Here is a 13,191-nt window from a genome sequence, read left to right as displayed (position 1 = left end):
TACCTCTTCTGAAGTTGATAAAGGCCAGGGCAATGCCAGCAGCTCCCTACCAGTCTCTCTAGACTGTGACACACAAAGCCAGCCAGTAGCAACTGACTGAACCCTGAAATCCTCCCACTAAGAAGCTTCCCTGGGATTACAGTTCCCAATCAAAATCTCCTTAGGCTAATCTAGTCTTAACCCCTCATCCCCACCCGAGACAAGCAGGAAGACCACAGTGAGCAGCAGCGTTATTGACAGCATATTTCCTCTGGAGCTGTGTGAGACCGAGCACATTACTAATCTCTGTTGTTTTTTCCCTCAGTGCAAGTAGGGGTTGAACTCAGTCTGTAATGTTAAAATTGAGAGATTTTTTTATATGAAGGACAAATATAATCCATGGCAAAAGTAGATCCTCAAAAAAATGGTGGCTTTGAGGAGATAATGAGCCTTCTCAACATCCCAGATCCCAAGTTCCTGCTTTCATATGTACCATGGAAGCATCAGGCTTGCTTAACACTCACCAACCCTAGAACATCAGGCCAGAGCATTTTATCACTCCTCTAGGTAAAGATTTGGTCAAGAATTCTGATATCACTCCTACATCCCATCTCCCATGGCTGTGAGTAAAAAATCAGGCCAAAAGAACTCTTCCAGTTGATAACTTTGGTTTCTCAAATTCTTAACTGGGTCTTTATACCATTTTATTTAAGACTGAAGAATTTCTAAAAAGTTATTTGGAGATCTGGGGAGACGCTCAGTGGGTAAAGTACTTGTCATGCAAGCATAAGGCCCTGAGTCCAGGTCCCCAGCATCCTTGTACAGCCGTGCCCAGCACAAACAGGGTGCAGACAGGCTGATCGAAGAGCTAGCTGCCATCTAATCTAGCTGAAATGGTGAGCACCAGTTCAGGTACAATGAGCAGCCCTGTCTCTACATAAATGGGGTAGAAATCAACAAGCAAGTACACAAACACATACTACATACACACACATCCAAACACACATACACATGCACATTCAACATTTTTATTAGGAGATTGAAATGAGGTATATGCCATTTACTCTAATTGGATCACTATACATTTTATATATTTAGTGAACCATCATACTCTACCCCATAAATTTATACAATTACTACATGCTAACTTAAAACTTTTTAATGACGTTTTTAAAAATTAGAGAATGAGATAGAACCTTCCCTATGACCTTGCAGCCCAGGTGAAGAATCACATAAGAAAATGCTAGCATATATGCATTACATGTTATTATTAATACATTATTAACATTATTAGTATACGTTAGTATACAATGAGCTTTTCGGACCACAAAAAGAGAAAAATAACTCTCCCAGTCTACAGAAGGGAGAGAGGACTTCACCGGGAAGGAGACATCTGAGCTAAAGCTTCAAGGTAGGAGGTCAGGGTAAGAACTTTCCAAACAGAGGGAATCATGTGCAAAGCCCCATGGTACAGGGTGGGGAGGGTCACGACACACTCAAGGGTTTGAAAGAAGAAAACAGTGTAGCTGTAATATAGGCAGTGAGACAGTCACACAAAACGAGAGACAGAGAAATACCGGATCCTATCATGGAAAAGATTTGGTCTCTATCCTAAAATCTGCAGAAAGTCATTGAAGAGTTTTAGGCTTAGATGAGATGTTGACACTTTGAATGTTTTTAATTATTATGGCTGTGTATATGTATGCAGTACAATACACACACATACAACCCCACAATTAAGTGGGAAACCTGGCATAAGAAGAAGACAGGGGAAGGATATTTCAAGACTTCTAATGAAAAGATCATACTTTGGTGGCAGCAATCAGGACAGAGAAGTGGCAGATTGATGGGACCTTGGAGAGGTTCACAGACGGCTGTGATAAAGGGAGTACGGAGGGAACTGGAGGTGTGGCTTGGCAGTTAAGTTTGCTGGCTTTTCCAGAGGACCTGGCTTCTACTCCAATACCCACATGGGGATTTACAATCCACAGTTCTCTGACTCCAGTTCCAATGGAATCAACACCCTCCTCTGGCCCCCACAGACACTGCACACATGAGATTACAGACAGACAAAATCCCCATACACATAAAGTAAAAATAAGTAAGATTAAAGAGAGCTTAAGGGAAGAGATCAAATGAGACCTGGGTGTACCGTGTGTACCACTGACTGGGTAGTCTGGTCCTAGAAGGAACTTCAGGTGGCCAGAACTGGTGCTTTATTATGCTTAGACTTAGAGGGACAGTGGGAGATCCACCAGGCAGACAACTGGCTGCATGCTCTGGCACTCATCTGAGCTGAAAATGTGAAATACGCATCATCAGCGAGGGGGCTGGAGAGATGCTCAGGAGTTAAGAGCACTGGTACTCTTCCAGAGGACCTGGGAAGTTAAGAGTACTCTTCCAGAGGACCTGGGAAGTTAAGAGTACTCTTCCAGAGGACCTGGGAAGTTAAGAGTACTCCTCTAGAGGACCTGGGAAGTTAAGAGTACTCTTCCAGAGGACCTGGGAAGTTAAGAGTACTCTTCCAGAGGACCTGGGAAGTTAAGAGTACTCCTCTAGAGGACCTGGGAAGTTAAGAATACTCTTCCAGAGGACCTGGGAAGTTAAGAGTACTCTTCTAGAGGACCTGGGAAGTTAAAAGTACTCCTCTAGAGGACCTGGGAAGTTAAGAGTGCTCTTCTAGAGGACCTGGGAAGTTAAGAGTGCTCTTCCAGAGGACCTGGGAAGAAAAGGGAGACACGGGGAAAGCATCCAGTCTCGTCTTCCTGCTCCTTCCACGGCACCACCCCTCCGTATTTCATCACATTATCATGAGATTCTAGAACACAGAGTCCTCACAGTCCTCATCCCACCTTGATGGTCAATTCTTCTCAGTCCAAACTTCACTCCTGGTCCACTTTTAAGGCAGGATGGACGAGGGCTCAGTTCCTAGTAGCTTTCTCTAGTCCTAAGTGTTATCTTACTCAAGGTTTTAAATATTATTTCTCTGATAACTTCCACAGTTATACATGAGGAACTCTTCTAAACTTCAGAGTCACATGTCTAACTAGACATCTCCACCTGGCTAATAGGCATCTCAAAGATTCCAAAGATAGAATTCTAGAGGCTGGAGAGATGGCTCAGAGGTTAAGAGCATTGGCTGTTAGTCCAGAGGGCCCAGGTTCAGTTTCCAGCACCCACACGTATTTGCTCCACCCATGACCTTGGGCTATACGGCCCAAAGGAGGTGGTGCTTCCTGTCCTTGGAGAAGGGTCACGTGCCCTTTCTCCCTGCTCCTGCCTAACAAGGTGGATTTGCTCCCAGTCAGATCAGAGGATGACTTCTGCTGTCTACTCCATTCTGTAATCGTGAGTGTATTTCCTCAACTTATATCTTAATACATTCTGTTACCCATTTAATAGACTGACGTGGATTGATTGTAATACCCACAACTGTCTGTAACTCCAGTTCCAGGGCTTCTGACACCCTCATATAGACATACTTACAGTCAAAACACCCATGAACATAAAATAAAAATAAATTATATATTTATGTTTAAGAACATTAGAGAGTGTTAACTGCAGCCACAGTTCCACATGAGATCACCTGCTGAAAAGAGCAGAGAGGGAGAGAAAGGCGCCCAGGAGAGCCTGGAGGGTAGCAACATTTAAGAAGTAAAGGATGGATTACAAGTGACGGAGAATAAGAGGTGGGAAGAAAAACGGTCATCTTTTTCACACATTAACAAATCATCTTCCATCAGCTCTCTTTGAAATAAGAAAAGCTGAAATTGGACCAGCTGCAGTAGACAAAGAAAAAAGGAAAAGATTAAAATATTTCATGCATATGATTAACCCTTGGTTACCAAGAAATAAATGCCTTTATTAAAATTCTTGCTTGATAAGAGAGATTGCCTTACCCATTTACAAAGTTCCGACCATACCACACTCACCTTTAGGCAAAGGACACTGCCCTGACAGTGTGAAGTCGGAGACCGGCCATGTGACCATGGCTGTGGTATACACCTTGGCCAAGCAGGAAGTTCACATGCACATACACTCCTGTGCAAGGGCTTCAGCTCTCTAAAACGTCTGCCTCCCCCTGAGAACAGCAAACACCTTCACCTGAGGTCCTGGAAGGAAAAGACACAAGGAGCAGAACCCACCCCAGCAAATCCCACCCAAGCCACTGCCATGCAGCTCCTGGGAGACCTGAGCAAGAAATAAATCTGTGTGACTTGTAGCCTCTGGGATTGGGTTGTCGGTCGCAACAGCAAAAGCTTGTTCTAGTCTAGTTTCCTTTCTGTTGCTGTGACCAAACACTCTGGCCAAAAGCAGCCTAGTCAAGGAAAGGTTTGTTTCATCATACACGTCAAGGTCACCGCCCATCATTGAGGGAAGTCAAGGCAGGAACTCAAGGAAGGACTGCTTACTATTCCAGAAAGCATAACTTGCAAGCAGGGAACTCACACAACCAAGGAGGTACAGCAGGAACCACAGAGGATGCTAACTGCCACTGGTTCACACCTAGGGTCACACTTAGAGGTGGTACTGCCCACAGTGGGCGGGTCCTTCTGGTCTAGGCACTTGAAACGACCCTAGATTGTGTCAACTTGACAATTAAGGCTGATTAACTGGGATATTCGCCCATAGTGAGATGTCCTTAAAGCTAAATCTAGCTGTTTAAAAACTTCCATATAAGAGAGAAAAGATATTTAACCAGATCTACTGTACATCTAGCACTAATATGCACTTTCTAGAAACCATCTCATTTTAATCAATGACAATTATTTCTACCACTGTATGTGACAAACTAAGGTTTAATACATTTAATACAGGTCCTGGGATCACAAAGCTAGCAAATAATGGAAATAGAACAGAGTTCCATTTAATTCCGATGCACTTCATCCTCCAAATTGCCGTGTTGAAGGATTTTCTAGAAATCAAACCTGGGTCTCCCACACAAGGAGAAAAAAAAACAAAACAAATGAAAACCCTGGAGAACTATCAATACCACACAGCAAGTTCAAAGCAAACTAGCAGGAGGACATGCACATCAAAACTTCACCTGTGTGAGCTCCTCCTTCCTCCCAGAGTCTATCACATGAAGAAAGAAGCAGGCCTCCCACCTTCAAATCTGGTGCTCAGTCAAGTGCCACTAGACACCAGAAACAAAGATTGCTCTCTGTCTCCTTCTCTACAGCCATGTACCCAAGTGACTTTCTGTTATCTGCTCAGTAGTCATAGCTCGCCCTGAGATTTCCTACCTAAGCCCTGGAGATACCATGGGAAGGCACAAGCTTTAAATTTAGACGAGTCTGGGTTTAAATTCTGCTCTGCCATTCCCAGCTCTGTGACCCTGGCACCTTTATCTCTCTAAACGCCAGCTTTCTTGGTAGGTAATGTGGATAATAGCTCCATCAGTGAGTTGTCTGGAGATCAAACTGAGGTAGAATATTCACTTTTCCATGGTGGATGGCAAGCTACTTGCCTTGCACTGCAGAGGGATTCCAGGCCAGGATGAAGAGCCTGGAATCAGCCTCTCCCTTCACTGACCCCTTCCTTCCAGTGTCTCACCAACTGAGGGACAGTCACCCCAGGCACCAACCGTACCATTACCAAACAGAATATTCAGATTCTGTCCTTTCCATATGTTACTTCTAATGGCATAACCTTGAAGTTACATAAATTACAGTACACTCATTTTAGAGACAGGCAAGTGGCCAGCTGAAGGTTAGAGCCGATCCTCAGACCCCAGGCCACTGACTTTCCCACATGTCATGCTGCCCTCCAGCTCCTAGCTGCTAAGTCTCAAGGCTATGCCAGTTGCCTTCAGTGAGACTCTTAGAGAAATACAAAAAAAAAAAAACCCAACAACAACAAAAACCCTCTCTCCTGGTAGAACTGTACAAACTCTCAAAAAGGCATTAATTGCAAGGCTTATACAACAAAAGCTACAAGTCATTACTGAGTGAAATTAAGGAAGACCTGAATTAATAAAGAGACCTCCCCCTCATCTTGAGTCTGTAGAAGCTCAATATTGTTGCCATGGAAATTGCCTCTCCAAAATGATCTATAAGTTGAAACAACACATATATCTCAAATAATTTATTTTGCAAAACTTAGCTGATAATAGTGTTTACACAGAAATGTAACAGACTAAGAAAGCACTCTCCACCCCCACCTCTCTCTGTATGTGAGTTCATGTGAGAACCAAGACACAGCCTTGGGCACCCTACTCAGGTGCTGTCCATCTTGGGTTTTTCATTTGTTTGTTTGTTTTTAAGACAAGATCTCTTACTGGCTTGGAGCTTACCAAGTAAGTTTGGCTGGCTGTCCAGTGACCCACAAACCTAACTGTCTGCCCCCAACCAGGATGACAGGCCTGCAACCACACTGGCTTTTTTAAAAAAAAATTTCTTGAAATTGAACTCAGCTCCCCATATTTTCAAGGCAAGCACTCTGCCAACTGAGCTACCTCCCCAACCAAACTTACACTTGGTAACTGCAAAATTTTCCACAAAGCTACATAATGAAGACAGTGTCCTTCCCACTGGACCATACAGAGAAACCATATACTGATGGAACAAGAGTGAAATTCCAAAAACAATCCCTTATATTTAAGATCAACTTATTCTCAACAAAAGCATCAGGCAATTCAAAAGAGGAAAAAGTAAGCGCTTTGAAAAAAAAGTACTGGAACAATTGGCTGTACATATATAAGAAAATTAATGGATAACCATATTTACATCAAATAGATAAAATTAACTTGAAATTAATAACACACCAAAATACGAAAGCTAAAACTATAAAAAAAAATTCAAAGAAAATCTAGGAGAAAAATCTTTGTGATCCTGAGGAAGCAAGCGTTTTTTTGCAGGTAAGATCTAAAGCATGATTGATTCAAAAAGGGAAAAATTGTAGAGTACACTTCAGTAAACATGACCACTCATGCTTCAAAATGCATCAACAATAAAGTAAAAAGATAAGGCACAGAGAAAACATTATCTGCAAATCGCATGTCTAAGAAGGGACCTAAAACCTAGGCTATATAAAGAACTGTGGGGAGCTGAGGAAGCCCTGAGTGACTGAGGTCCTGGGTAAATGCATGCTGCTGACATGGGCACAGTCACTTCATGGACCCTAGCCTCAAACCCATGAGGAAACTGCAATGCTTTCTCCAGGCTAGACTCGGGGAAATACCAAAACCTTCCTTCTTGTCTGAGTGTGAATATTGATATTGTGTGCAGAAAATGTCCATCATAGCTATCTCCCTCAGGATATTTACATCCTGAAGACTGCTCCCCTATAGAGACTGCTTCTACTGACATACGCCAAATCGGCCTCCCCGATCCAACTGGTTAACATAAGCCCTGCCTCCCTGTTATCTAAATGCAACAGCCCCACCCCTCTGTTCAACTGTACATAATAAACATGCTGAGTTTGGGGGGATGCTTCGGTTTCTCCATCAAGAGCCCAGTCTGTCTGGCCCAGCTGTTTCTGTGTGTCTGTTTGTCCTTGTCTTTTCTTCATTTCCTCACTACCCCTAGGCAGGTCAAGTTCCCAGAGGCTGAGCAAAATACAACTAACCAGACAAACCAACTTGTAAAATTACTTTAAAAGGCTTAAAGAGGGGTTAGAGAGATGCTCTTTCAAGGGACTTGAGTTCAGTTCCCAACACCCATGTGGTGGTATTTTACTTGTACTGAAATGTGATTTTAATTGTATGTTAATAAATAAAGTTGCCTGGGGGTCAGAGCTATTAGAGTCATAGCAAGTGCGTGTCGGCGGTGGCGCACGCCTTTAAGGACCTGGAGGGCAGTACATACAAGCAGTGACGAGGCAGTCACATGTTTGGGTTTACAACCAATGAGAAGGCAGAACAGCTAGACTATATAAAGACATACACACAGGAAGTAGGTCCCTTTCGGAGAGCTCTCTTGGCTGAAGAGGATCGCTGAATCAGGAAGGGTGAGGCTCTTAGCTCTGACCTCTTGGCTTTCTTCTCTGAATCGGCTCTGTGTTTCTTATTTAATAAGACGGTTGGGTACATCTACACACCCACATAGTGGCTCACATTTACCTATAAATCCAGTTCTAGGGATCCAACAACCTCTTCTGACCTCTGCTGCACCTGAACCAATGTGGCACACACACACACACATATTCAGGACCACACACAAACTCATAAAATAAAATAATAAATTGTTAAAGAGATTTAAAGTGCTATTTAGCCAAAGAAAATATATGAATGGCAAATGGGTACAAGAGACGATGCTCAACATGATAAATCACTAAGAAATACAAATATAACTATGGTTGAGGTGCCATCTCATCTGCCAGCATCAGAATGTCAGCCAGAGCAAGTGTTGGTGAGGCTGTGGAGAAACAGAGAGAGGGATAAGGAACGCTCTGGGAAGCAGTTCAGTGGCTTATTTAAAAGTTAAATACGGGCCGGGTGGTGGTGGCGCACGCCTTTGATCCCAGCACTCGGGAGGCAGAGCCAGGTGGATCTCTGTGAGTTCGAGGCCAGCCTGGGCTACAGAGTGAGTTCCAAGACAGGCTCCAAAGCTACACAGAGAAACCCTGTCTCAGAAAAAAAAAAAGTTTAATAAGAATTTACCAGCCATGAAAGGAGGAGGAAGGAGATGAGCAGGAGTGGGAGAGATGAAGGGGAGAATGAGATCACAATACAGTATATACCTGCAAAAATACGCCGTGAGACCCATTCTACACATAATTGATATGTATTAGTAAAAACTTTTTTAAAGCTATGTACAACGTTCATACCAGCCGTATTCATAATGTGTATAAAGTGAAAACAATGTAAATGCTCATCCACTAATGGATGGGTAAGTTAAAAGAAGCACAGTGAACGCTACTCAGATAAAAGAAAGAAAAATGAGGGGAAGCAGAAAAGAGGAAGAAGGGAAGATAAAAGCAGATTACTAATACATGCTTCCAGAATGACAGAAATACTGCAAGTGAAAGAAGCCAGACACAAAGGAGATATATTGTATGATTCCATTTATATGAAGTATCTTAAAAAGAAGAAGAAGAAGAAGAAGAAGAAGAAGAAGAAGAAGAAGAAGAAGAAGAAGAAGAAGAAAAGAAACCATGCCAATTCCAGTTTCTCTGGATTTGAGGCTCAAACAGGCAGGTACAGGGATCTTTAGGGGAGTGACAGAAATGTTCTAAACATAACTGTGGTGATGTTTTAACACTGTACAGCTCTGTAGATTTGCTAAAACTCACTGAGTTATGACAGGCGATGTTTACGGTTTGTGGACTGTATCTTTGTAATCTGTTGTAAGTAGCATTAAGGAGTATGACAAAAGTCACAAACAATAAATAAGAAGGAGATCTTCCTATAAGTCTCCTCCCCAGGGTTATTGTTTTTGATTCTCTGGGAAGGACTTGATTCTTTCTTGCAGTCTGGCTGCAAGACTCTTAGAAGAGTCAGCTCTGGCATCTAGAAGCAGAGCTCACCTTGCAGAAACACTGTAAGTGTTATAAATACTTTAGGGCCCTGGGGAGCTCTGCGATGGCACCAGTGACCTAGAGCATGTGACTGCCAGGGAGCAGACTGCCTTGAGTGGGTGGCAGGCATTCTGGCAAGTACCTGTCTCTTTTGTAGCATGGTTTGAACCTTAAAACACCCCTGTGCTCTTCAAAAGTTAATTCCTACCCAAAGTATAGCCAGCCCTCCCAGAAAAGCATTCCGAGCAGGTAATGCAAACTAAAGCCACTTTCCCCAGTGGACAGGACTGACTCCTGTGTGGTGGAAGGCCCTCAGCATTGATGTACAGTAACACCACCGGGTGAGGTTTTTCAAGTCTGGTTCTTGGCACCACCCACAAGGACCTGGATTTAACTTCCTCAGAATGTGGCTTGGGTAGCAATGCTTGTTTTTAGCCTCTCTAGATGATTCTACTAAATATCCAGGGTGGAAAATCACCAGGAAAACAGAGTAAAGCGAGGTCACCCCTCACTCCAGTGGTTTCCTCAAAGCCTCACGTCGCTGTGTTGTGCCATTTGTTGTCATTTACAGTGTAGGTGCTGCCCATTTACCTCAGTGCATCCTAAACAAGACAACTGGGAAAAGCTGAATTCTACACCATCCGCATTCTAGAACCTTTCTGTAGACTGGGTACCACGAACAAAACCAATTGGCACCTAGAACAACACCACCACAATGTTAAAAACATTAAAGAAAATAATCAAGCATGAATCTGGGACATCTCTGACAGTAGTTTAAGGCGGAGTTCCTTCTGGCTTCAATAGACTGGCTGAGCCTCACAGGGCGGCTAGAAATTGAACCTGGAAAACAGAGGAATGAAAGCCACTGTCCAGAGGCAGTAACTGCAGCAGCTCTTATTTCAAGCATTCTTTTATTCATATTTCAGAAATAGCTTATGTTCTTCATTTTACAGGTGAGAAAATGGCTTAGAAAGGTTAAAAATTGTCCAATTTCACAGTCAATATGCAGAATCTGAACCAAGAATTCTGACTGTAAAATTCAGGTATCCAGGCCAAGGCAGAAATCCAGGAGGGAATCCATTATTAGTGTGTCCTTAAAAAAAAACAAAAACAACAAAAAAAAAGTATTGCATTTATTTCTGTGTGTGTGTGTGTGTGTGTGTGTGTGTGTGTGTGTGTGTGTGTGCGCGCGCATTATGGGCATATATATGCCACAGTATACATGTAAGAGTCAAAGGACAACTTACAGGAGCCAGTTCTCTACTGTGTGGGTCCTGGGGATGGAACTCAGGTGGTCTGCCTTTGGAGATGGTTTGGCTTTGTGAAAAAAAAAAAATCCAGCATGCTGAGAAGGTTAGTTCCTCCCATTGGGAGCAAGAAGAAACTGCCCAACTGGGATATCATGACCAGAAGCAGTCACCCCAGTTACTAAGATGACAGAAACAAGGAGAACTGGACCAAATCGAGCTAAAGGGGCATTTCTTTTTTTTAGAAAAGGAAGATGGAAAGAGAATCCAATACGTTAGCATGAGGAGGGAGCATGGATCTGGGGATACCCAGGGGGAAGCGTCACCAAGAGACCTGAAGAAAGGCTGGGAGCCAGCTAGAAGGTTCCCCAATGTGTGTCTGCTCTACCCATCAGGACCCTCCACAATGCTGGGAAGGGCAGGTGAGCTAGGAAAGCCAGAGACGCTGGAGGACGTTCACAGAGTTCACTGAGACGACACAGAAAGTGAAGCCACAGCTGGGGAGACAGACAGACAGCTCCACGGTAGAAGGCTGGGGAGACAGACAGCTCCACGGTAGAAGGCTTGCTGTACAAGGACAGCAGCACCCACGTTAGAACAGGAAAAAAGCTGAAAAATGTCTCCCCTGGGCTGACAATGCTTCTCCAGGAGCCAAAGACCACCTAAGAACAAACAAACAAACGAAACTAAACACCAGGCATCAGAAGCCTTCTTTTGAGTTGTTGGTAAGGGTTGTCCACAAGACACCCAAAACATAGAAGCTGTTGATATTCCCCTTGGTTGCCCCCAGAGGTGGAAGGAAAGTCCCCATATCCACATAAGAATTCCACACAGGGTCATTTAATTCCAATATAAACATGACACATTTACATCAGAGGTCCCCTGTATGCTCCCTAACAAAGCAGACTCTCAGCCATGGAACCTGGGTTCAGGACTATCATGAATCCCTAGGAAGAGCCATGAGTTCAGCCACTGCCTGTGACCTGTGTTCTCAGAGCCCTGTACCTGTGGCTACATGATAACCTCCTACCCAGAACTGCCATCATGAGGTGAACTGAAGTCTTGAGTCATCGGAGAAAGAGGAAATGATAAGTACAGTGTAACGTGGGTTTGAGGGTGAGGCAGATGCCAATCCAAATCTCAATTTAGTTTCTTCCCTATAGAGTTTGGGAAATTAATTAAACCTCTGAGCAGTCAAGTTCCTCATCTGTAAAGTCCTCAAGGAGTGTTGGGAAGGGTAACCATGCAGGGACTGTACCTTTTCTCCTTGATGACTTTAACACTAGGCATCTTAGCAGAGATCTTAAAATGTTAACTCCAGTGAGCATAAGAAACTGAACACCTCTTGGAGCAGTCCCAGTGAACACTTAGGTGTTGCCCTTAAGTGTTTCATCTTTTTCATTCACCAGCAAATATTGTGCTGACATCCATGGCCCCCAGGACTTTGCAGACGCATTTCTTTCTGAAACACACACACCTATACCTTTTGTATTCTTGCAAATTCATTTTCTGCCTTCAATTTCCCATGCAAATTTTATCTCCACTTTAAAACTTCCCAGACTCCATAGCTACAGCCCACCTTCCCCACTCCCACTGCCCAGGAACCTGACCAAACTTCACAGTCAGACCTCACTGCATTCGACCAAACTCAGTTCCCACAGAGCAGTGACTATTCATCTTTATAAGGCCAGCACATAGCAGCACGCCTGGGGCCCGGCAAGTATTATGTAATTGGCTGAGTTAATACATTCCATATGTAAAATGTGAAAAGTACCAAGTCGATTTTAAAGTCTTGTTACTGTTCTTCTCAAAAGCCAGTTGAAATCAGAGGAAAAATAACCACGCTAGCTTAGTTTTCCTTTTTAATATAAATCAGAATTACTCATCTTAATCCCCCACCTTGCCCATTAACTTAGCTCTGAATTACAGAATTCACCTCATAGAAGAAATATTTGCTGAGGGCACCAATAAGACTGTCTCTGACTTTAGAGGCAATGTGAGCCAATGTGACAAACACTAATAAAAAATAATGCGTTCTACAAGAATACTTTCCGAACACGGCATCTCTGAGGCAGCCAGCTCTCTCTCTTCATACAGAACTCCTGCTTGGTTTGACAGTCTACATACCATGTCTTGGTTCTTGTATTTCTAATCACACTTCTGATACAGGGGTAAGAGGCACATTCTACATAAACATGCTGTCCAAGTTTTCCCTTTTCGAGTCCTCGCCCATTCCCTTTTCTTGCCATTTCCCATGCCTTAATTTACCTTTTTGTTCAAACCTGAGATTACAGGTATGCACCACCATGCCTGGTAGACTCCTCAAATTCCTATTAAACTAAAATCTATCACTTTCTGAGTGGTTCTATGTGGCAGTCAAGCTATTAGAGGTTTTATGTACACCAGAACATCTTCAATCTCGGACACTCTATGATCAAGTACTAGAAACAACCTCATACACATATAACTTAAAAGTGATAGAACCAGATCTCATTCCACCACACAG

Source organism: Peromyscus californicus, unplaced genomic scaffold (assembly GCF_007827085.1).
Source record: "Peromyscus californicus insignis strain IS unplaced genomic scaffold, ASM782708v3 Scaffold_14__1_contigs__length_90479793_seg_2, whole genome shotgun sequence".
NCBI lineage: Eukaryota > Metazoa > Chordata > Mammalia > Rodentia > Cricetidae > Peromyscus > Peromyscus californicus.
Note: the sequence above shows the minus strand (reverse complement) of the source record.